The 22,905-nt window shown below is 36.7% G+C and overlaps 1 protein-coding gene and 1 pseudogene across 3 annotated transcripts in view; one reads left to right on the top strand and one right to left on the bottom strand.

The window, feature by feature from the left end:
- The window catches only part of LOC115214225 (fatty-acid amide hydrolase 1-like), a 260,401-nt gene that overhangs the window by 89,408 nt on the left and 148,088 nt on the right, over positions 1-22,905 (bottom strand). The window lies entirely within an intron of this gene.
- The window catches only part of LOC115213989, a 94,025-nt pseudogene that overhangs the window by 2,935 nt on the left and 68,185 nt on the right, over positions 1-22,905 (top strand).

Consider the following 22,905-nt stretch of genomic DNA (forward strand, 5'->3'; position numbering starts at 1 on the left):
TCCTGCCCAGGAGCGAGCTTAAAAGTCCACATGGAATGCAGCTTTTTAAGCTAGTATGTAATAAATCTCATATTGACTAAGTTAAACATCAATATACACAGACATCTGAAAAGTATAGACACCATATTTTTGAAAGGTTCATTTCTAAAAACATGCCAGCACCACCTTGGCTGGCTTCTGTGCCAGTGGAACATAAAAAGCACCAACCAATCGTGGCTGTTGCCAGCCTCCTCTATCCCCTATGCCAGTGGCATGTAAAAAGCACCCACTACTCTCATGGAATAGTTGGCATTAGGAAGGGCATCAAGCTGTAGAAACACTGCCAGATCAGACTGAAGCCTGGTGCAGTCTCCTGGCTTCCCAGACCCCGGTCAAACCGTTCAACCCATGCTAGCAGGGAAAACGGATGTTAAACAATGATGATGACGAAAATAATGTCATTTGATGCATTTAAAAACTGCACAAGGTAGATTTTAATGATTTGACCCTGTTAGGCATTGTAGTAGTGTGTTAGGTCTGCACAAAGGGCAATTACTTTAGGATGCTGTTTAGTTAACTTTAATTTCTAAAAACACTTAAAATGTTTACTAAAAATTTTTAATATGTGATCTGCAACAAAATGAAGGCAGTTGTATTTTTACAAAGAAATGACCTTTTAGATGATGGCGAAAATGTTGCACCATGTTGTTGTTGTGGTAGAGAAATGAAAGAAACTTGGAAAAAAAAAAGCAGGGCAGGGTGTGAAATGGTGAAATTTTGCTAATTTTATGTTGCAAAACTTGCAGCTGCCAAACTTGTGTGATCTACGTGCTTATTTTAATTATTTTATTTATTCTTGATTTCTTATTATTTACAAATGAAACCTGGTTTTATTATTATTATTAAAATAGTAAGAGCTTTAAAAAAATATATTTATAATATATTTACATAGGCATAGGAGTGGCTGTGTGGTAAGTAGCTTGCTTACCAGCCACAGGTTCCGTGTTGAGTCCCACTGTGTGGCACCTTGGGCATGTCTTCTACTATAGCCTCGGGCAGACCAAAGCCTTGTGAGTGGATTTGGTAGACAGAAACTGAAAGAAGCCCATCGTATATGTGTATATATATATACATATATATGTGTGTGTGTATATGCTTGTGTGTCTGTGTTTGTCCATCCAACATCGCTTGACAACCGATGCTGGTGTGTTTACATCCCCGTAAGTTAGCGGTTCAGCAAAAGAGACCGATAGAATAAGTACTAGGCTTACAAAGAATAAGTCCTGGGGTCGATTTGCTCGACTAAAGGCGGTGCTCCTGCATGGCCACAGTCAAATGACTGAAACAAGTAAAAGAGTAATGCTAAGTATATGCGAAAGAATTAATTAAAATTTGCATAGCAATTTGGTAATAAAGATGAAATACAAATTTGAATAATTTTAATGATGAATTGTGCGAACAGCTTCTAGAAATGCATGAACAGCGTAAGGGTTTTAAAAAATTGAAAAGTAAACTAAAAAGTAAGCTAAACTAAATTGTAGGTCACAGACCAAAGTAACACAGGTAAAATATACAGTGACAGATGTCTGTTTACTCTGTGTAAATTGATCTTATTGTCATGCATAAATAGATTTTATTTCAGTTCATATTTCTTTGTAATACTTTTGGTGCAATCTCATTCTGTATTCTAAAGTTGAGTTTGCACTACTTAATTACTGTAGAGTAATTGGAACTGGTTGAACAGAAGTACTTCACAACAGTAATGCTATCAGAAATGAAAAGAAAAACGTATATATTTATATACCATCATCATCTCCGTTTTAATGTCTACTTTTCAGTGCTTGCATGGGTCAGATGGAATTTATTATGGTGGATTTTTCCATGGTCCCCAACCCTCTCTTTTGTTTTCATAGAAGATTGGAAACAAAGGAGACTGCTTGCGTGACAGTGATACTTGCTTACAAACTTCATACAAAATCAAGGCTAGGAGACAGTAAAACACACACATATGGCTTGCTTCTTTCATCTACCAAATCCATTAACAAGGCTTTTGTTAATCCAGATCTACAGTAGAAGATGAAACTAAACTTAAGACCATGTGGTTAGGAAACAGACTTCTAACTGCACTGCTATCCGGACAAGTTAGCAGTGTTACTTGGGGTTATTGGGTGTTTTGAGTCTTTCAACAATCAGACATCCTCACTCAGGCAACCCACCCAGGGTTGTTGAAACCCCAACTTATGTCCCCGTAGCAGTATCCCCAGTAATGCTACTCCCTCTACAATTTCCATCTGATTCACTGCAATTTTTGAAATGACATCTGCTGCTTTGGTAGCCGAATGTTGACCTTCAGCCAACTGGTTTCTATGATGCCCAGTATGTTATACACTTAACAGAGGAATTGATCTGCAAATTCTCAATTAGATCACACCTTGTTCCTCATTAGCAATGCATGTATTCCTCCCTTTTCTTTCCTTCTTAAATATGGTCCTCCCAGAGAATAAAAATCACCTGCTTGAACATTTCCAAGATTAGCACCATATCCTGCTTTTGCAATTATGAAGCAACAATTTTTTGGGAAATTTAGTTTCTTCCCCTTGTCAACTTTCAGCTTCCAGTCTTGTACCTTTGTTGGCAGGCCACATGAGGTAGCTGTAGCAGTTGATATCAGTTTCATTCAAGCCTTGGTGAAAACGACGGTCTTCTTCATTGAGCAGAGGCCTTCAACAATCTAGACATGGTACTAATGGTAGTGCCACTTATCAAGGCTTTTGGACATCTGCTGAGGATCAATTGGAGCCCTCATAGTTGTAACTTACAGTGATAGTTATGTATCTATTTAATTCCATTTAATTATCACCTCTGCCTTGGCGAAGGCAGAGTTATTGTTTTAGTCACATTTGTTTGTTTGTCCATAGACAAGATATCTCAAGAACTGCCAGATGGATTCAAATGAAATTTTCAGGGATGTTTGGCCTCGTGACTGGCACAAAGTGATTAGATTTTTGGGATCGATTCGGTACCGGACAAGGATTCTGAATTATTTTTCCTGGATTTTTACTTAATTTTTGAGAGCGGTCGGGTTCATTTTTAGTATTCTCGTTTGTGAGAGCGGTCGGGTTCATTTTTAGTATTCTCATTTGTGAGAGCGGTCGAGTTCATTTTTAGTATTCTCATTTGTGAGAGCGGTCGAGTTCATTTTTAGTATTCTCATTTGTGAGAGCGGTCGAGTTCATTTTTAGTATTCTCATTTGTGAGAACGGTCGTGTTCATTTTTAGTATTCTCATTTGTGAGAGCGGTCGAGTTCATTTTTAGTATTCTCATTTGTGAGAGAGATCGAGTTCATTTTTAGCATTCTCATTTGTGAGAGAGATCGAGTTCATTTTTAGTATTCTCATTTGTGAGAACGGTCGAGTTCATTTTTAGTATTCTCATTTGTGAGAGCGGTCGAGTTCATTTTTAGTATTCTCATTTGTGAGAGCGGTCGAGTTCATTTTTAGTATTCTCATTTGTGAGAACGGTCGAGTTCATTTTTAGTATTCTCATTTGTGAGAGCGGTCGAGTTCATTTTTAGTATTCTCATTTGTGAGAGCGGTCGAGTTCATTTTTAGTATTCTCATTTGTGAGAGCGGTCGAGTTCATTTTTAGTATTCTCATTTGTGAGAGCGGTCGAGTTCATTTTTAGTATTCTCATTTGTGAGAGCAGTCAAGTTTATTTCAGATATTCTCATTTTAAAAATCATCTCGGGTTACTGGCTGAGAGGACGTTGATGTTGCCTTGGTGGAGGTTTGTGCTCTCTGAGTGCTCTTATTTATCTATTTTAAAATTTGTCTTCTCAAGTTTGTCAGTATGAAATATATCCCCAAGTTATCTTCTTTTCCCACCTCCTCCACTTATGTTTGTATTATTTTATGTCTGTTTATTTTCAGTGAAACATGGAAAACGTACTTCGTAAATACTGTCAGCTTTATATACCTGCAGAGGTATATCCTTACATAGAACCAGGTTTATATGCAATCCTGTTGGTCTCAGGTGGTGCTTTTCTGGTAAGCTTTATCAAAAGAGTACACATGCACCTAAAAGTTAAGGCAGCCATAAAGGATGCCCGCAATAAACGTGCAGAACAACTAAAAGCATTGAAAGAGAGGTTACAGAAATCTGTAAGTACTTGAAATACAGGTTTCTATCTCTCTCTCTCTCTCTCTCTCTCTCTCTCTATCTCTCTCTCTCTCTCTCCCCGTGTTTTGAAACAAGATTCGACACAATAAGATCAGAACCTGATTACTGTGAAGCAAAATTCTTAGCTTTTCAGTCTATTTATAGCTCCTAGTTACACTCATGTGAACTGAGTTATTGAGCAATGACAGGGTCTATGATAGTAGTAACAAAACATCCTGATCTCTCTCTCTCTCCCTCTTTGTCTTCTGCCTCTGTGTGTGTGTATGTCTGTTTCACTTTCCCTTTCTCACAAAATCCTTTTTCTTTCTCTTATCACCCCTTCTTTTTTTTTCTTTTTCGCTTTCACTCTTTCTCTCTCTCTTGCTCTCCATCATCCTTCTCTTATTTTCCTAAACTTCTTTGTCTTCTTTCAATTTTTTGTTACTCCACAAGGGAACTAAAAATTTATTCTAAATATGAAATGGTGAATCATTAAGACTGCAGATAAGAAACTCTTGCACTGGCAGGAAGGCCTAAACATAGTTGCAATCCCAAAACAGAAAACAATATTTAAAATGTTGAAATGCTGTTATTTTTGGTGGGGTTTTCTTCCTTTTAATTTTCATACAAGACCTTTTTGGGTTTTTTTTTTCATGTCTTTCAGCTAACCGAAGAAATGAGAACCAGAATTCTATCATTAGACATTGCTGAACTCCAGAAGAAACTCAAAGATCGTTCATTAAAAGCAATTGATGTTCTTCAAGCTTATCAGTACAAGGTTGCTTTTTTTTATTTTATATCGATTTTTCTGGGGTTTTTAAAACCATTCTTTGATTGTATTTTTTATGTTTCATTGTAAAACAAGTTTGAAAGATGCGCTACTGAAATTTTGAATCCTTCTAAGAAGAACCTCCATTCTTCTAAAAGGTAGGTGATGTGCAATGATTACTGATAATTCATCATTATTATCATTATCATTTAATGTCTGCTTTCCATTCTGGCATGTGTAGGATGGTTTGGCAGGAACCAACCAGCTGCAGGGTTGCATTGAGCCCCAGTGTCATCCTCAGCATGGTTTTTCCAACAGGATGCCCTTCCTAATGCCAACCACTTGGATACTTAGATGATCCTACTGCATGGCACCTAACACAACTGGCTTCCATTGTAGCCTCATGAAAGATCTTGTTACTTACACTATGATTCAGTGAGCAAGTATTGGGTTGTTCAGAAAGTTTGTGCCGATTTATAGTAGCTTACCTTTCGACTTATTTTAGAACATGGTTGAGTTCATAAAATAGGATTTGACTACACCTCCATTTAGAGTACAGTTTAAGCTAACTTTTTATTGAAGAAGATTTATGTTCCTATAACCTGTGTTAATTCTGTAACCCTTTAAAATGGAAGATAAGAAAGTTCATTTTCGGCACTTGATGCTTTGGGAACCAGACAAAAATTGCTGCAGCTCGGCTGGGATGTGTTACCTCACCCTCCATATTCACCAGATATTGCTTCATTGGATGTCCACTTATTGAGGTCTCTGCAGGTCTTAATGGTAAAAATTTTTCATTTAATTGAACAACTGGAATCGTTCATCATTCTGGCAGATTGCAATGGTGAATATACTAATCATTGTTGTATTTCATCATTGGAGAACAAGTTCTTCTTTCAGACAAATGTGTGATTGTAACACAGTCAATTATTAGCATAAGGAGACATTTAGACACCTGGTGTTTTGACATCATTGTATCTCCTCAGCCAAAGCTATTGGAAACTAACACATCTTAAAAGAGATTGCAGCTCTTCAAAACAATGCCTTGCTCACTCTCTCCATGCATGTCCGGGCTACGCTTTCTAGATGGGATTGTCATGGCTGGTATTTAGTTGAAGAGAGGTTTGGTTGCTCAGTTTTGGCCTCTCAACTCACACTTTTGCATCCTACCAATTTACACATGTCATCTCTCTTTCTCTCAGCCTTCCCCTGTCTGCAGTATCATTATTACTATTCTGTTGTTCTTCACCCTTTTCTGTACTGCCAGTCATCCCTTACTCTCTCCTATCTTCCCCCAACTCATATGTATTAAATCACCCCTCATCCCTTATCCTCCATTCATTATATCCACTCCTGAATCCTACCTAATCTCTACAGTCCTTACCTTCTGTTCCTTACCTGCTATCCAATGGATTTATCATCTCTCAATACTTATTCTTCATTCACCCATTCCCCATTACTAACGATCTCTCACTCTCATCATAAACTCTTGCTATCTCTACCCATCCACACTCTGTTCTTCTGGCTCACTCATTTCTACTCACTTTGTACCTTGATGCTCCACATTACCACTGTTTTATTTTTATTTCCAGCTCCATCTCAGTTACTCCCATCCTATATATATATATATATATATATATATAGATATATATAGATATATATATATATAACCTTGGATTGTAGGGTAACCTGCTGTGCTTGAGGAGACCTATTGAGTCAAGTACATTAACATCAACATTAAAATAAAAATCAAATAGAAATTATAGTTAAGATACCCGTGCTGGTGCCACATAAAAAGCACCAACCGATCGTGGCCATTTGCCACCCTCCTCTGGCCCCTTTGTCGGTGGCACGTAAAAAGCACCCACTACACTCATGGAGTGGTTGGCGTTAGGAAGGGCATCCAGCTGTAGAAACACTGCCAGATCAGACTGGAGCCTGGCACAGCCTCCTGGCTTCCCAGAACCCAGTCGAACCTTATATATAATTCTAATGTTTTCATTGCTGGAAGATAGCCACCCATCGCCGCCATAATTGTTGACCTTAATAGATTCTGGTCTTAATCATTAAAGTTGCATACAAATTGCTGTGCAGTATTTTGTTATACACCTTTACATTCTGAATTCATTTCCCACTGTAGTTGACTTTCTTTTATGCTCATCCTGGCTTAGGACAAAAACAAAATTATGTACCAGTATTACACTGAAAAACTGAAATAAATAACTGTACTTATTTGCTCAAAATTACTGTCTTTTTGCTAATATTATAAATCAATATTTAGTGATTAACCTCTGGTTTTCTACAACAGGCACTTGAAGCACAAGAGGAAATCAATTGTTTAATTGCAGTAATTCCCGAAGCTGAGGTAAGTAACTTGCAGACATCAATGTACATTTTTATGTATTTTTATATATATTGTTCGTTCAGTTCTATATTTAAGAGATGAGGAATTATGTACATTATTTACATTCGACAGATATTTGTCCTCATCTTGTTCGTTGTTAACACAACATTTTGGCTGATATACCCTCCAAGCCTTCTTCAGGTGTCTTGGGGAAATTTCAAACCTGGGTTCTCATTCCTAAGGTATTTTTCAATGTTATTATTATTATTATTATTATTATTATTATTTTTATTATTATTATCATCATCATTATTATTATTACTACTATATGCTCACGGGCATATGGCGTAGGGGTTAAGAGGGCAGGCTACTAAACCCAAGATTCCAAGTTTAATTCCAAGCAGTGACCTGAACAATAACAATAATAATAATAATAACATCAAAAAATACCTTAGGAATGAGAATCCAGGTTTGAAATTTCCCCCAAGACACCTGAAGAAGGCTGGAGGGTATATCAGCCGAAACATTGTGTTAACAACAAACAAGATGAGGACAAATATCCGTTGAATGTAAATAATATTGTTCGTTGTTCTTTTAAGTCTTCTATATGTTATACATAGTATTTTGTGTCCACAGTTGCTTCAAGTGTATTTTGTGTATGCCACAGATATATTCCCTGCCAAGTATATATTTACTGTTTTTCTTTCTGTGTACATGTACACCTCTCTCTCTGTATTCTTTCACTCTTTTACTTGTTTCAGTCATTTGACTGCAACCATACTGGAGCACCACCTAAAGGGGTTTCAGTCGAACAAATCAACCCCAAGACTTATTCGTTGTAAGCCTAGTACTTATTCTATCAGTTATTTTTGCCGAATTGCTAAGTTATGAGTATGTAAACACAGACACACACACATATATATATATATATGTATATATATTTGTTAATAGTAAGGGATTAAAGGTAATGCTGTGCAACTTTGTAATAATCCTTATTATTAATATTGTTTTTATATTTATATATATATATATATATATATATTAGACAGAATGAGATAACAAATCCAAGGCTGTGAGAAGTTTTCAGAACATTTATATTGAAATAGTCTTACAGCAGTTTCTGGGATATTATGGGTATCCCTTCATCAGAGACGGTGTGAGAAAATATTTGAGCTTGAATTATTGTGACAAAGATAGGGAATATAAGGGAATGAAAGTAGAAATAAGATATATAAAGATATTGTAGTTGCATTTCCATTATTTGAGGAAAATGGTGTATAGAAGTGGTAAAAAAAGTTTCCTGTACATGGTAAGTTCTAATAGTAGTTCATATTTAATCATTTCAAGGTATGGAGCCATGGAATCAGTGTTGCTTGTTCAAAAGGGTTTTGTGGTGTGAATGAAAATTTGAGAATGTATTGGTAGGATTTGTGGATAGATGGAGAGAGGAGAGATGTGTTTGATTAGAAGAAGGTGGTAGGTTAAATCTAAAACAGGAAGAGAAAATGAGAGGAAAAAAAAAAACTTCATGAATTATTTTTTACTGACACAGACCTACAATTTTCTCAGTTCTAGATTTTAACTTATATGGCAATGGTGATATAAGTATTTCCTTGAGCTATCAGATAATTATAGCTTGAATGCAAAATAAATATTAACAATTTTGGTTCTTTTCCCAGGAATTAGCACTGAAGTGTGATTCTCTGCCATCGGTGATAAAACCTCTCCATGGAATCCCAATTAGTCTGAAAGAAAATATAGTCTACAAGGTTGGTTTCTCATTTGAACTGCAGTTCATGTATTTTCTCATTTTACCTTAAACTTTTCTCTGTAACTGTGGCAGTCATTAACTCTCTTCCCAGTTTCACCCCAATTACTCCTATCCTCTCTTCTATAATATAAGTAACCATGTAATGCCTCTACAGCTAGAAACCTGGTTTTTGCAACTAGGAAATTCTAGGTTTACAGTTTTATAAATTTATAAAGGAGTGGTTAGAGATCATGCAGTCGTTAGCCTCAAATCGTCTGGTCTGGTCAGCATTTGTGAGAGATGCAGCATTGAGGATGATTGAAGCCAGTTCAACCCACCCCGGGTGAATGCTGTCTCAAGACAAGAAGAAATTAAATTTTCCACTAAAGGTCAAATAAGCAACAGACTGACTAAGAAAGTAAAAAGGCTTGAGTAAGGCTGTTTGATCAAATAGACTTATGAGCAAAGACATTTCACTTACGACCATCCTGTCAGTTAGTATATTAGGAACTATATTGCTATAACAGTAAGGTTTGAGAGAGGTTTGGTTGCTGTTAATAACAGATCAGTTGACCATGTAGCAGCTCTGTTGACTAGTAAAATTAACTTGAATGTTTGTTGCTTGATCTTCTTATAGTAACTGATCTCATTTTTCATTTATTTATTTATTTTTGCATCCAATTAGGGACTTTACTCAACCAATGGTTTAGGTTCAAAGCTGTTGAACCCACCTTCTGCTCATGATTCAAATCTTGTTAAGGTATGTTTTATTTTTATACTTAAAAAGTTCTTCAGCCAATTTAAGCAATCTCAGGACCACAATGCAGTTATGGTAGTGAATAGTGAGGGCTTAACCTAATTGATGTCTTTCTTCCCAAGACTGACTTTAATCCTATAATACATGGCACTAGAAATGTTTTAAAATAATTGCATTTAAATTAAAATTTCTGTCATGTAATAACGTTATGTTCTAAATACTAATTTAATAACAGATTTATTTATTTTATCAAATCCTTTCAATGTCTTGAGTATTTTCAAAATTAATAGAAACCAAGTATTCGTTTAGAAATATCATCATAAGAGATAACCAAGTGTCGGCATTCTTTCGATATAAGTCCCATTTACTTCAACTGGATCACGTGTATTTGTTTACATTTGAAGAAGATCATCGTCACTTTCCGTAAATTTTTTATTTTTTTACATTGTGGGGTGGGGGGAATGGTATCTTTTCAAGTCAGCGTAATGTGGGTGGGGGTGGTTAGGGTATCCTTTCAAGTCGGCGTAAAAGCCAGACAAATTGAGCGTGAAGTTCTTTTGAAGCTGGCGTTCCGTTTGTTTGTGCGTGTGTGCGTGTGTGTATTTGTTTCCCCCAAACCCATATTGTAAAAAAATAAAAACTTTTTAACAGAAACCGACGATCTTCTTCAGAAATGTAAATAAACCCACGTGGTTTATAAGTGACAGTTATGTTACTAGTAACAAATGATCGCCCAAGTATCTTACTCAAGGGACATAATCCATAATTTGTAAATAGCCTATTAACTAGGGGATTATTTTGTGTTGCTGCTTAGAAATACAAACTGTGGACTTTGGTAATGAATGTCTGTGGTGAGGAAAATCACGACAAACATTTTCCTATTGATAAAATCAGCACTGTCTTGACTGGCTCCCATGCCGGTGGCACGTAAAAAGCACAATCCGATCATGGTCAATGCCTGGCCCCTGTGCCAGTGGCACGTAAAAAGCACCCACTGCACTCTTGGAGTGGTTGGCAATAGGAATGGCATCTAGCTGTAGAAACATTGCCAGAACAGACTGGGGTTGGCTGCAGCCTCCTGGCTTTCTAGACCCTAATCGAATCACCCAACCCATGCCAGCATGGAAAACAGATGTTAAACGATGATGATGTCAGTAAACAATTTACAGCATAAGTGAGATTTATTATTTCATTTGAGATACAAACAGGGGAATTGTTTAAAGATTAAAATTCAAATTTTCTTTCTTTTATGAAATTCAGTGTTGCATTGATTTATTTTTATTATTAAAATATTTACTACATTAAAAATAAAGATCATTAGAAATAAAAATAGATTATTTCTAAGATCTAATGTAGCAACAACTTAAACGGACCATGTTAACACCAAAAATTATTTACATCAAAATAGTGCTTTTTTTCTATGAAAATCCCTATTTTTTTACGATTTTTTGACTGCTGTGTCACCATTTTTTGGTGTATTTCAACCAGAAATTTTTAGTGCAAAATATTGATTGGTCAAATCTACAAACTGTGCCATTTTGAAAAATAAAATTGGACTAGTTAAAGGGTGTATTAAGGGCTGATGCTATGAGTGTACTGTGTGAACCTGTCCAACCCATGCCAGCATGGAAAGTGGATGCTAAACGACGATGATGATGATGAATTAATTTTTCTGCAGCTAGATTTTTCAGAAGTAAGTTGTGTGTATGTGTGTGTTTTTACTTCTGTAACTTTTTAGTTTTTCGTATTTTTCAGTTTCTCATTATTTTCCCTTCATTTTCCTTTTTCTTTAACCTTCTCCTGTTCTTTCCTTTCCTTTGATCTCCATCCTATTTATATTTCTTCCATGTCACACAATAAAATAACCTGGAGATGGAAAGAAAACACCTAAATAATTTTATCAGCTGGCCAGTGCAAGTAATCTGTACTTATTTCTATTGTATTACTAGCAGTATCGCCCGGTGTTGCTCGGGTTTGTTTCAACCCTTTAGAATTGGAAATTTTGGAAAGTAAAAATTTTGCATTATGTAGCTTGTTATTCTCTTTAAGTGAACATTTTTCTGGTTGAAATACACCGAAAAATGGCGACACAGCAGTAAAAAAATCACAAAAAAACAGGGATTTTCATAGAAAAAAAGCACCTTTTTGATGTAAATAATTTTTGGTCTTAACATGGTCTGATTTGAATTTTTTCTTCTATGGAGTGAAGAGCAAGCCTTCTTCTATCATACTCTCAATTTTGGTCAACTTGCACAGCAGGGTCTTGGAGGAGATAGTGTTAGTTGAAGGCTACCAAACCTGCCACACACAGACAACTTCAGCTTTATATATAGAGAGATTACAGTTACTCTCTCTCTCAATCTTTCTCATTTGATCACATACTGTCCCCCACTACACACACACACATTGTAAGTTGATGTCTCAGTGGGCTAGGTATATATTGGTGTATTATCAGTCTCTCAGCTGATAGCCAGACAAATATACAGTGAACTGCTTGGTGGTGCCTGGTGCAATGTATCCTCATTTTATTGTTAGCGTTCTAATTTATTTTTTCTTTCTTTCTTCCTCATTATTTCTATCCTTTCCATCTTTTAGTTTCTTCAAAGTGTATTGGTCTTTGCCTTTCCCTTGGATAGCATCAGTGGCATGGAGAGGGGGCACTGATTATTATTAGTGCTTATTATTAGTGCTATTATTGTGCTTATTATTAGTTCTATTATTATTATTAGTGCTATGTGAAGGTGCATGGCTCAGTGGTAGGAGCATCGAGCTTACAATCGTGAGGTTATGAGTTCAAATCCTGGACCCGGCTGCGTGTTGTGTTCTTGAGCAAGACTCTTTATTTCACGTTGCTCCAGTTCACTCAGTTGTATAAATGAGTTGCGACGTCACAGGTGCCAAGCTGTATCGGCCCCTTTGCCTTTCCCTTAGATAACACTGGTGGCGTGGAGAGGGGATGCTGGTATGCATGGGTGACTGCTGGTCATCCATAAACAACCTTGCCCAGACTTGTGCCTAGGAGGGTAACTTTCTAGGTGCAATCCCATGGTCAGTCATGACCGAAGGGGGTCTCAGTGCTATTATTTTTCCTGAATTCATTACTATTGTCTGGTGCAATTAAATTGATGTTGAACATTTTTAATTTCTATTTCAGTGTCTGAAAGAACTTGGTGCTGTTCCATTTGTCACAACAAATGTTCCACAGACTTTGATGAGGTGAGCCTTCCTTAATTCCTTGGAGCCATATTATAGTCTTCTTTCTAGTCTTCAACCTTCTACTTACATATCGCATCTTGTATAAAATAGCACTAATAATAATCTCTTTTCTCTCAAGCTAAAGAGAAAGCGTTTATACAATTGCTTAACCTGCTACAACTTAGCCAGAAATTTGTAGGCTTTCTTGATTAAACCCATCCTTGTGCTTGACTAGTATTTATTTTATCATGCCTGGAAAGATGAATATCAAACTTGGCCTTGGCAAAATTTGAACTCAGAACATAAACTGCCTCAAGGCATTTTTTTTTCTGGTGCTCTACTGATTCAGCCAGGACAAATATTTTAATTGCTTCTGTTTGTTTTTATCAGTTGTTGGGATTTTGAGAAATGCATGGTTTGTACACGAGTAGCTTAGAGTTTCCAAGAAATCAATTCTGGCCTTGGATAAGGACAATTCCAAAGCAGCCGGCATCAAACTAGAAATACAAAATTTTATTTCAAATATAGCACAATACAAAAAAAATAAATAACCAAATGTGAATTTGCATCTCAAAATGCAAGAGCTTTTCTGAGAAATCTCAAAACGTAAATAATGTAAACTTCAAAAAAGTGACTAATAATTATAATTACGGTTTCAAATTTTGGCACAGGACTAGCAAATTTGGGGAGAGGGGTTCAACCGAGTACTTGACTGGTACTTTAGCAATACCTTTTTATCTGGTAAAAACTTAGTCATCATCTTTGAAGTGTTTAGGGTCATTATCATGTTGGAACATGGAATGCCTTCCTAGTTCCTTGATGCTTTTCAACATTGTTTTCTGCAATATGTCCCAATAATGCCTTGAATCCATTGTTCTCTCAATAAATGTGAGTCCTCCCACACCAGCTGCACTCGTGCATCCCCAAAGCATAACACTTTTGACACCGTGTTTCATAGTAGGCACAGTGCATTTGTCTCTATTATCTTTACCTGATCATCGCCATTTTCATTTAATACCATTTGGTCCAAACAAGTTAATTTTAGTCTCATCAGAATAAAGAATTTTATTCCCAAACTCCTTCCCTTTTATTCACATAGCTTTCAAGAAAAGAAAGACTACTTGATTTATGCCTAGTAGTGAGAAGAGGCTTCCCACAAGGAATGCATCAATAAGGACCACACTGGTTCAAACTTTGGCAAACTGTTTGGATGGATACACTCTTTCCACTAACAGAAGACATTTCTTGGACCAAAGATGAAACAGTACAATGCCTGTCATCCATCATGTAACGTTGGATATAGCAAATATCTCATGCAGTTAAAATAGACAATATGGGTGATGTTTATTGCTTAGCCATCCAGTAGTTGCTAATTAACTTACATCCTAAACCATTCTTGTGCAAATGAACAATAATTTTCTTTAAATCTTTAGACAATTCTTTTCCTTTTGGTGCCATTTTAATCACAATGAAGAAGATTTTCACCATGGTACACAAATCAGAATTCCTGCAGATGCAATAACAATGACCAATGCAAAAATGCCAGGAGAAATAATTTATTAGAATTGAAATTACCAGCAATATCTGAATTTAGTAAAGAAAAGTAGATAAAATATTGAATATAGCAAATTTCCTTTAGGGTGTACATATTTTTGTAGCATTTGAAAATTTATATTTTGTTCATATCTTTGAAAATGTTTATTGTCTTGTGTTCCAAATTTCTATAATCTTTGCATGTATGATATATTTTATTTAGTATAAATTTCATTTGATTTCCTCTGAAATTATCAGAGTAATGGCAATTTTACTAAAATTTTTTAGGGATGTACATACTTCTGTAAGATACTCTGTGTGTGTGTGTGTGTGTGTCACTACAGTAGAATGAATTCATGGATAATTGCTTGTATTTGTTTTTATCAGTTGTTTTAAACTTTTGTGTATGCATATTTTTCTTTGCAGTATCTCATGCGATAATAACATTTATGGTCAAACTAGAAACCCGCATAAAGCTGATCGTTGTCCTGCTGGGTCCAGTGGAGGAGAAGCAGCTCTCATAGGTTATGGTGGATCAATTTTGGGTATAGGATCGGATATTGGTGGTAGCATTCGCTGTCCAGCTCACTTTTGTGGCATTTATGGATTAAAAACAACTATTACTCGTGTGGGGTAAGTCTGTAAAATGTTTTCCACAACCCTCTTGATTCTATAGATCTCTTTATATTTAACTGATATCATATCTCCCCTTACTGAAATTATTTCATATTGGTGCAGGCATTAGCTCTGTGTTAGAAAGTTTGCTTCCCAGCCACATGGTTTCAGGTTCAGTCCCACTCCATTGACCTTTGGGCAAATGTCTTCAGCCAACGAAAAGTCTTCTGAGTGAATTTGATAGATGGAAACTGAAACCCGTTGTGTGTTATGTGTGTGCCTTTGTGTGTGTTTGCCCCCACCACCACCCATTGACAACAGGTGTTGGTTTGTCTTTCCCTGTGACTTAGCAGTTTGACAAGAGACCAATAGAATAAGTACCAAACTTTAAAAACATAAGTGCTGGAGTTGCTGCATTCAAAAAAATTTTTGAAGGTCGTGCACCAGCATGGCTGAAGTCTAATGACTTAAAAAAAGGATAAAAGATACTGGACTTTTGTTCATTCCAGTACTACATAAAACATACATTTTCAATTAATGGTGAGCCATTGAAGCACAGATATGCAAATTAAGCTATTCACTACAGTAACAGTTTCATTCCTGACTGTTTTGTATGCTAGCATGTAAATAATTTTGTATGCAGACATGTAAATAATTTAAAAAGTAAAAAATCCTCATGCAAAAAAACTGCACAAATCTGTCCTGATCAAGAGGCCTATCTGTTGAGGAAGGCATGATCTGACATGGAATAAACAAAAATTTATACAAGACATTCTATTGTAAAAAATTTTTTTTTTGTCAATTTTAATTGTAGAACTGGAAGTTTATCTATTGCTGCAGAGAAACAAGATCTCAGTAAGAATTATATTACTTTACCTTCTTGTCTATATGTATACACATCAATATAGCATGACCCATGAAAGATAATCTACATGGTAATAAACCTGCTAGAAATAGCAGTCAAATCTCTCTTAAATCCTACCTTAGTGTTTTAAAAAAAAGGACATTGGATAAATATAAGCTGTCTGGAAGTGAGACAAAATAGTTATAGTTGGAATGCCTTATCAGAGGCGTACTCAGTCAAGAGATGGCTAGTTTCAATAACATGTAATAGGTGGGGTAACCTGGGTTTAAGCAACAACAAATATATTGCCAATGTAGATATGTAATGTAATACACACACTCGTACATGCATCACCTGGATCGGCCAGGCTGATTGGTGCTGAGACGGTTCCATTGGCCACAGCATTCGCTCCATTCCCCTCGTGCTCTTACCATTCTCCTCCACATTGTTCCAAACATTTTTCTTAAATCATCTTCCCACCTGACTGGAGGTCTTCCAAGTGGTCTCTTCCACTTGCACAGGTACCACTCGATAACTACACAATTCAACCGATTGTCTGTGAACCTTGTAACATGACTGGCCCTTCATAGCTCTGCATGGTGGTATTCTGCAAGGACGTCCTTCGCTCCAGTTCTATCCCTGATCTCCTCATTTCAGGTGTGATCTCTTAGCAAGACACGCATCAATAAAATGAACATGAGCTAAGAGAAATAATCTCAGACTCCAATGGGTGCAGACATACAATCTCTTTTCCAGCTGGAGATAGAAAACTGTTACTGTCTGTTAATTTGTAAGCAAAAGAATATATCTGAGTCTTAAACAGGACAATTTATTGCACAGTCAGCAAATTTTTATGGTCCTAATTGTGAATGAGGAATCTCTGCCCTTAGATTGTTACAGTCCTGATGAACTTCTTATTCACACACTCACACACACTCACACACTCTCTCTCTCTCTCTCTCTCTCTCACACACACACACTACTAATTCATAAGAATTCTACTATTAATTACTAATTATTTATCTAATTACAGTTCATCCTTCTATTGGTCCGATGGCACAGACTGCTGATGGTTTGATTATTGCAGCAAAAGCATTGTTTTCTAAGAACGTTTTTGAAATGGATCCCCGGATAGCACCTATAGAATTCCAGAATCATGTAAGGAACGGTTTTTGTTGATATTCATACATTTTTCAGAATTATATCTGCAGTGTCTGTTCATCAACGTTTGTCACCACCAATACCATCTCTACCATTACCTTGACCACTATCGCCACAATTACCCTCATTTTCTGTGCCATTACCAGCATTATCATCCTCATCACCACAATTATTGCCATCACTGTAACCATTAGTACCTCTCTCACCACTATCATTTCCAACATCATCATCAATACTCAGGTTATTCTCAAGCGCTGCTGGTAACATAGTCCAGTACAACCTGTCACATGATCAGGTCACTGGCAACTAAACTGGTAACCCTCTAAGCTTGCTTTGTGGGGAGGGTGATTAACTGGACATCATGTTGGACGTAAAGGAGAAAAGCATCAAAGGACAGAGGAACTCGTGAGAGCCAATGACCATCCTATAATGTGTGAAGGCATGTGACTTAGTGGCTAGCATGTTGCATTCACAATTGTAAGGTCATGGTTTCATTTCTCAAGCTAGCTGTGCTTTGTGTTCTTGTACCAAACACTTTATTTTATAATGTTGCTCCAGTCCACTCAGCTTTAAATGGTTAACTTTGGGATTGATTGATGTACAATTGTGAGATGCCAACTCTGAAAAAAATCACCTGAATGGAGGTCTTGAGAACCACATTTTTGTGTTCAGCAATCAGAAGGAAGAATAGTACAACCCTTACTGTGAATCCCAAGTGACTGAAATTGGTTGTTCAACCACGTCGAAGGATGATGATGATGATGATGATACTGATCAATAACAAGAGCTTGTACTGAAGTAGGTAGGTTTGTGCCAGTTAATGAGAGGTTAAAAAATATAATTGCTTTCAAAATTAATTAAAATAAAGAGGGTGTAATTCAGCAGAAATATAGAAACGAAAGGTTTTAGCACATCAGATTAGTAGAATCATTGGCTAAAAGGCCTTGTGTTATTCTGTGAAGACAGAAATAACAATATTTGCTGCAAGGGTTATGGATGAGAGGAATTTTTACAGAGATGTATTACAAAAATCATAGTGATGGTGGAGGTGGGGTTATGTAGAATTAACTTAGAGAAAACAGGCATAAGAAAGAAAAGTATGCAAAAGGCTTCGAGTGGAATATCCCAAAAAGAGAAACACCCGTCTAAGACCAATCAAGAACCACCAACTAGCCTGAATTATCAAGGGTATTTTCTCAATAATGATAATAATTATTATTTTTACTCTAGGCACAAGGCCTTGAAAATTTTTGGTGAAGGGGACTAATCAATTACATCGACCCCAGTGCATAGCTGGTACTTATTTCATTGACCCCGTTAAGAAAGGATAAGTCGACCTTGGCGGAATTTGAACTCAGAACATAGTGGCAGACAAAATACCGCTAAGCATTTCACCCAACATGCTAATAATTCTGCCAGCTTGCCACCTTAATGATAATAATAATAATAATAATAATAATAATAATAAAAATTGATGATAAAAATTATTGTAAATTAATTTCTCTTTTCAGTTATTTGAAGGAAAGAAAAACCTGCGGATTGGATATTATGTGACTGATAATACAGTTAGTTCTATCCCAGCCTGCCGCAGAGCAGTTCTTATGGCAAAGAAAGCATTGGAAGCTAAGGGGCATACGGTAAGAATGTTATCATTGTCATGATTATTATCATTATTATTATTATTACTTACTTACTTACTTTTAATTTGTATATTTGTTGCAATCACTTACTGAGACACACCCCGCACCCTAGGGCAAGTGAAGGTTAAGCGATGTTGAAATATAACTGAAAGCTTGGGTGGGGAGAATGGCTAAAGCAGTAGAAAAATACCTCCATATAATACAATATAAATTGATAGGGTTTTTCTAAGGATATGGGCAGTACTGGTCAGCACAATCTTTTGGATTTTCTTGAGACATGGTTCTCCTGGGATGTTGTCTAGCTTTTTTCTGACATACCTTTTTTATCATACATAGGGCACCCATAATTAGAGGAGCAGTTTTTGCTTTAAGATGGCACATCTTTTGTATTTCAATTTCCAGGACCTTGTATTTACTAAGTTTGTCAAATGTTAGCATGCCGGACAAAATTTTTAACAGCATTTCATCCATCCTTACATTCTAAGTTCAAATTCCACCAAGGTCTATTTTGCCTTTAATCCTAACTTCTACTGAGTTATCTGTGTTACATTTTTCACAATCTGAATTTATAAAGACAAGGCAAAATGCAAAATCACTAACAAGAACACACACATACACACATATACAATAGGCAACTTTAATTTCTGTTGACCAGTTTCACTCACAAAATATTGGTCAACCCACTGTTATAGTATAGAACATTAGCTAGCATCATACCTGCAGTGGGACTGAACTCCTTTCACCTGGTTCAGAAGCAAACTTCTCGACCACACAGCCATGCCTACACCTTTGGCTATCCTTATAGCTCGTCTGTCAGTGCCTTTACAAAAATTGCAACAATAACAAATAGAATGATAGACATATTCTTTAACCTCCATTTAATTCAAAACTAGGTCAGGGTAATTTCTGAGCTTTTCAGTTCAATTCTACTCAATATGACTTTCAAGTTTTGACACAAGGCCAGCAATTTTGGAGGTGGAACAGGTTGAACTGATTGCCCCCAGTACTCATTTGTACTTATTTCTTTAACCCCTAAATGATGAAAGGCAAGGTCAACCTCAGCAGAATTTTAACTCAAAATGTAAAGATAGACGAAATGCTGCTAAGCACTTTGCTCAGTATACAAATGATCCTGCTAGCTTGATGCCCACCACCAATTTAACCCTTTTGCTACCAACCTGACTAAAACCGCCTCTGGCTCTGCAGTACAAATGTCTTGTTTTCATAAGTATTGAATTAAAATCTTCCACCAAACCTTTGTCACAATTTATGTTCCTAACACTAGCTTAATGATAACTAAGTTCTTTTACTAAATTCTTCGTTATATTTAAAATTAATTGAATGAAACACAGAGCATATCAAAATAAATACAGTAACAAAAGGGTTAATAATGGTTTCAAATTTTGTCTCTAGGCCAGAAATTTTAGGAGAGGGGTTAAATCAATTACACCAACCCCATTTTTCAATTGGTACTTATTTTATCAAACCTGAAAGGATGAAAGACAAAGTTGACCCCAATGGCATCTGCACTCAGAACAAGCATTTTGCCTGGCATGCTAACGATTCTGCCAGCTTGCTGCCCTTATATATGGCTTAATTATTGCTAACAAACTATTACCAGTTTACTTAGATTCTGAACTTTACCATATCTCTATTTTTTATAAATTTTTCTCTTGAGTTAATTTACCACTCAATGGATTGGATATTGCTTTGGCTGATATCCTCTGTCCTTTCACTCTGTCCTTTCCTTCAATCTTCCATATCCATCATCTTCTACGTTTCACTTTGATTTTCATACAAATAGATGACTAAGTTCTATCCTATTTGCTCCTATAACGAAGCATACATCACTGATAAATGTTGTTGTTTCATTTGATTTACAGGTCGTTGAATTTACTCCTCCCAGAATCCTGTATGCTCTCTGCTTAGCATCACGCATATTGTGGTTGGATGGCCGCAGATTAAGCAATATGGTGTAAGTATCTTATATAGTAAAATTCCAGAATGCTAGGAAACTAGTGGGGATTAGTGCAGCTGTTGTAAACACAATTAGAGAATTTGCAGTATAATAAAAAAATTTGATTACCAGGAGTGGAAAAACTCAATGCTTCAACCTCTTGATCTGCAGTAAAGAATAGAGAAAAATGTGTGGAAGAGGAAGACATGGACAAGGTGGCGAAGCACGATCTTCGGATGTTAAATCTCATGGAGACAACGCCAAGTGAGCGACACATTTGGGGATTTGCTGTGCTTGAGAAGATATGTCAAGTGGAATCATAAATGTGACCAGTGCTAGTGACACATACAAGGCACCTGTGCTGGTGACATGGGCAGGGCACCCATGCTGGTGACATGTGCAGGGCACCCGTGCTGGTGACATGTGCAAAGCACCCATGCTGGTGACATGTGCAGGGCACCCGTGCTGGTGGCATGTGCAAGGCAACCATGCTGGTGGCACATGCAGGGCACCCATGCTGGTGACACGTGCAAGGCACCCGTGCGGGTGACACCTGCAGGGCACCCGTGCCAGTGACACGTGCGGGGCACCTGTGCCGGTGACATGTGCAGGGTGCCAGTGACATGTGCAGGGTGCCGGTGACATGTGCGGGGCGCCAGTGACACGTGTGGGGTGCCAGTGACACATGCGTGGCGCCCATGCTGGTGACATGTGTGGGGCACTGTCATCATCATTTAACATCCTCCTTCAATGCTGGCATGGATTAGATGGTTTGACAGGATCTGGCCAGGCAGGAGCCTGCGCCATGCTTCTGTATCTGTTTTGGCATGGTTTTTATGGCTGGAAGCTCTCCTTAACACCAACCATTCTGCAGAATGGGCTAATGCATGATTAATTAAAAACAATGTGAATAAGTAGGCAATTACTTTCAAAGTAATTTGTATAAGCCAAAGGTTTAGTATATTTCTGGGTTTTTTTTCCTTTCTGTTTTTCAGAAAACATGAGCCACCAAGTAAGGAGCTGTTCTTTCTAAGAATTACTGAAAATTTTGCCAAAATTTTAGCTTCCCTACTTTATTTTATTGTAAGTAATATTTTCTTAAATCTTCAGCATTTAAACTGGTCATATCCAGCCAAAATATTCTACTTATTTAATGTTCAAACAGGCTGTATCTGGTCTCTTACTCCGACCCTACAATGTCTTACAAAAAGTAAACAATCACATCATTGAAGTCTCAAAACTACAAGATCATGCATGGTTAATTCAAGAGAATGTTAATAATCAAGCATTACATTTAACAGTATAATCTGAATGCTAAAGGGTTAATACTAAAAGTTTTTCTCTCATATTAATATATTTTGAAAAAATATTATTGCTCAAAATTCAAACTTTGCACATATTTATCTACATAGGCATAGGTATAGCTGTGTGGTTGAGAAATCTGCTTCCTAACCATTTCGGTTTGGGTTCAGTGCCACTGCACAGCACCTTGGGTAAGTTTTTTCTGCTATAATCCTTGGCAATCCAAAGTGTTGTGATTGAATTTGGTCAGTGAAAACTAAAATAAGACCATGGTGGATGTGTGTATGTGTGTGTTCCCTTGTCTTGATATTACACAATATTCGTAAATGAGCATCACTGTCATACAAGAAGTGTTCTTCTGTGAAGATGTGTCCAGCCCTGAGAAAATATTACTTTGCCTGGAAGCAATTTCTACATGGTAGAAATAATTTGCTACAAATTGACCGTCAACCATTATTATCACTTTTGGGGTCAAAAATACAGTGAATCAACTATAATGCTGGGGGACAATATTGCTAAACTACAATTTTCAGATGCAGTATATTACATTGAAGAAAATTGGTCATGCGGACTGTTTACCGAGACTAGTCCCCAAGAATACGGAACTGATAGAAGATACGGTGATAGCCTCATTGAAGTCAGAAAATGAAATAAAAAGTATTATGTGTAATGTTCTTCATAAACTGCCAGTGACAGCATATGATATAAAAATGAAATCCACAGAGGATAATTACATTACAAGAATGAAAGAAATGTTGAAAAATAAGAAATGTTGAAATATGCATCGTTGCATAGCGAAAAATTATTCGCTATACAACGATGTTTAATTTACACACAGAGTGGTAGTACCAACTGCACTACAGAAACGAGTATTGCAGGAATTCCTCAGTGGGCACCTG

This window comes from Octopus sinensis, linkage group LG7 (genome assembly GCF_006345805.1).
Source record: "Octopus sinensis linkage group LG7, ASM634580v1, whole genome shotgun sequence".
Lineage (NCBI taxonomy): Eukaryota > Metazoa > Mollusca > Cephalopoda > Octopoda > Octopodidae > Octopus > Octopus sinensis.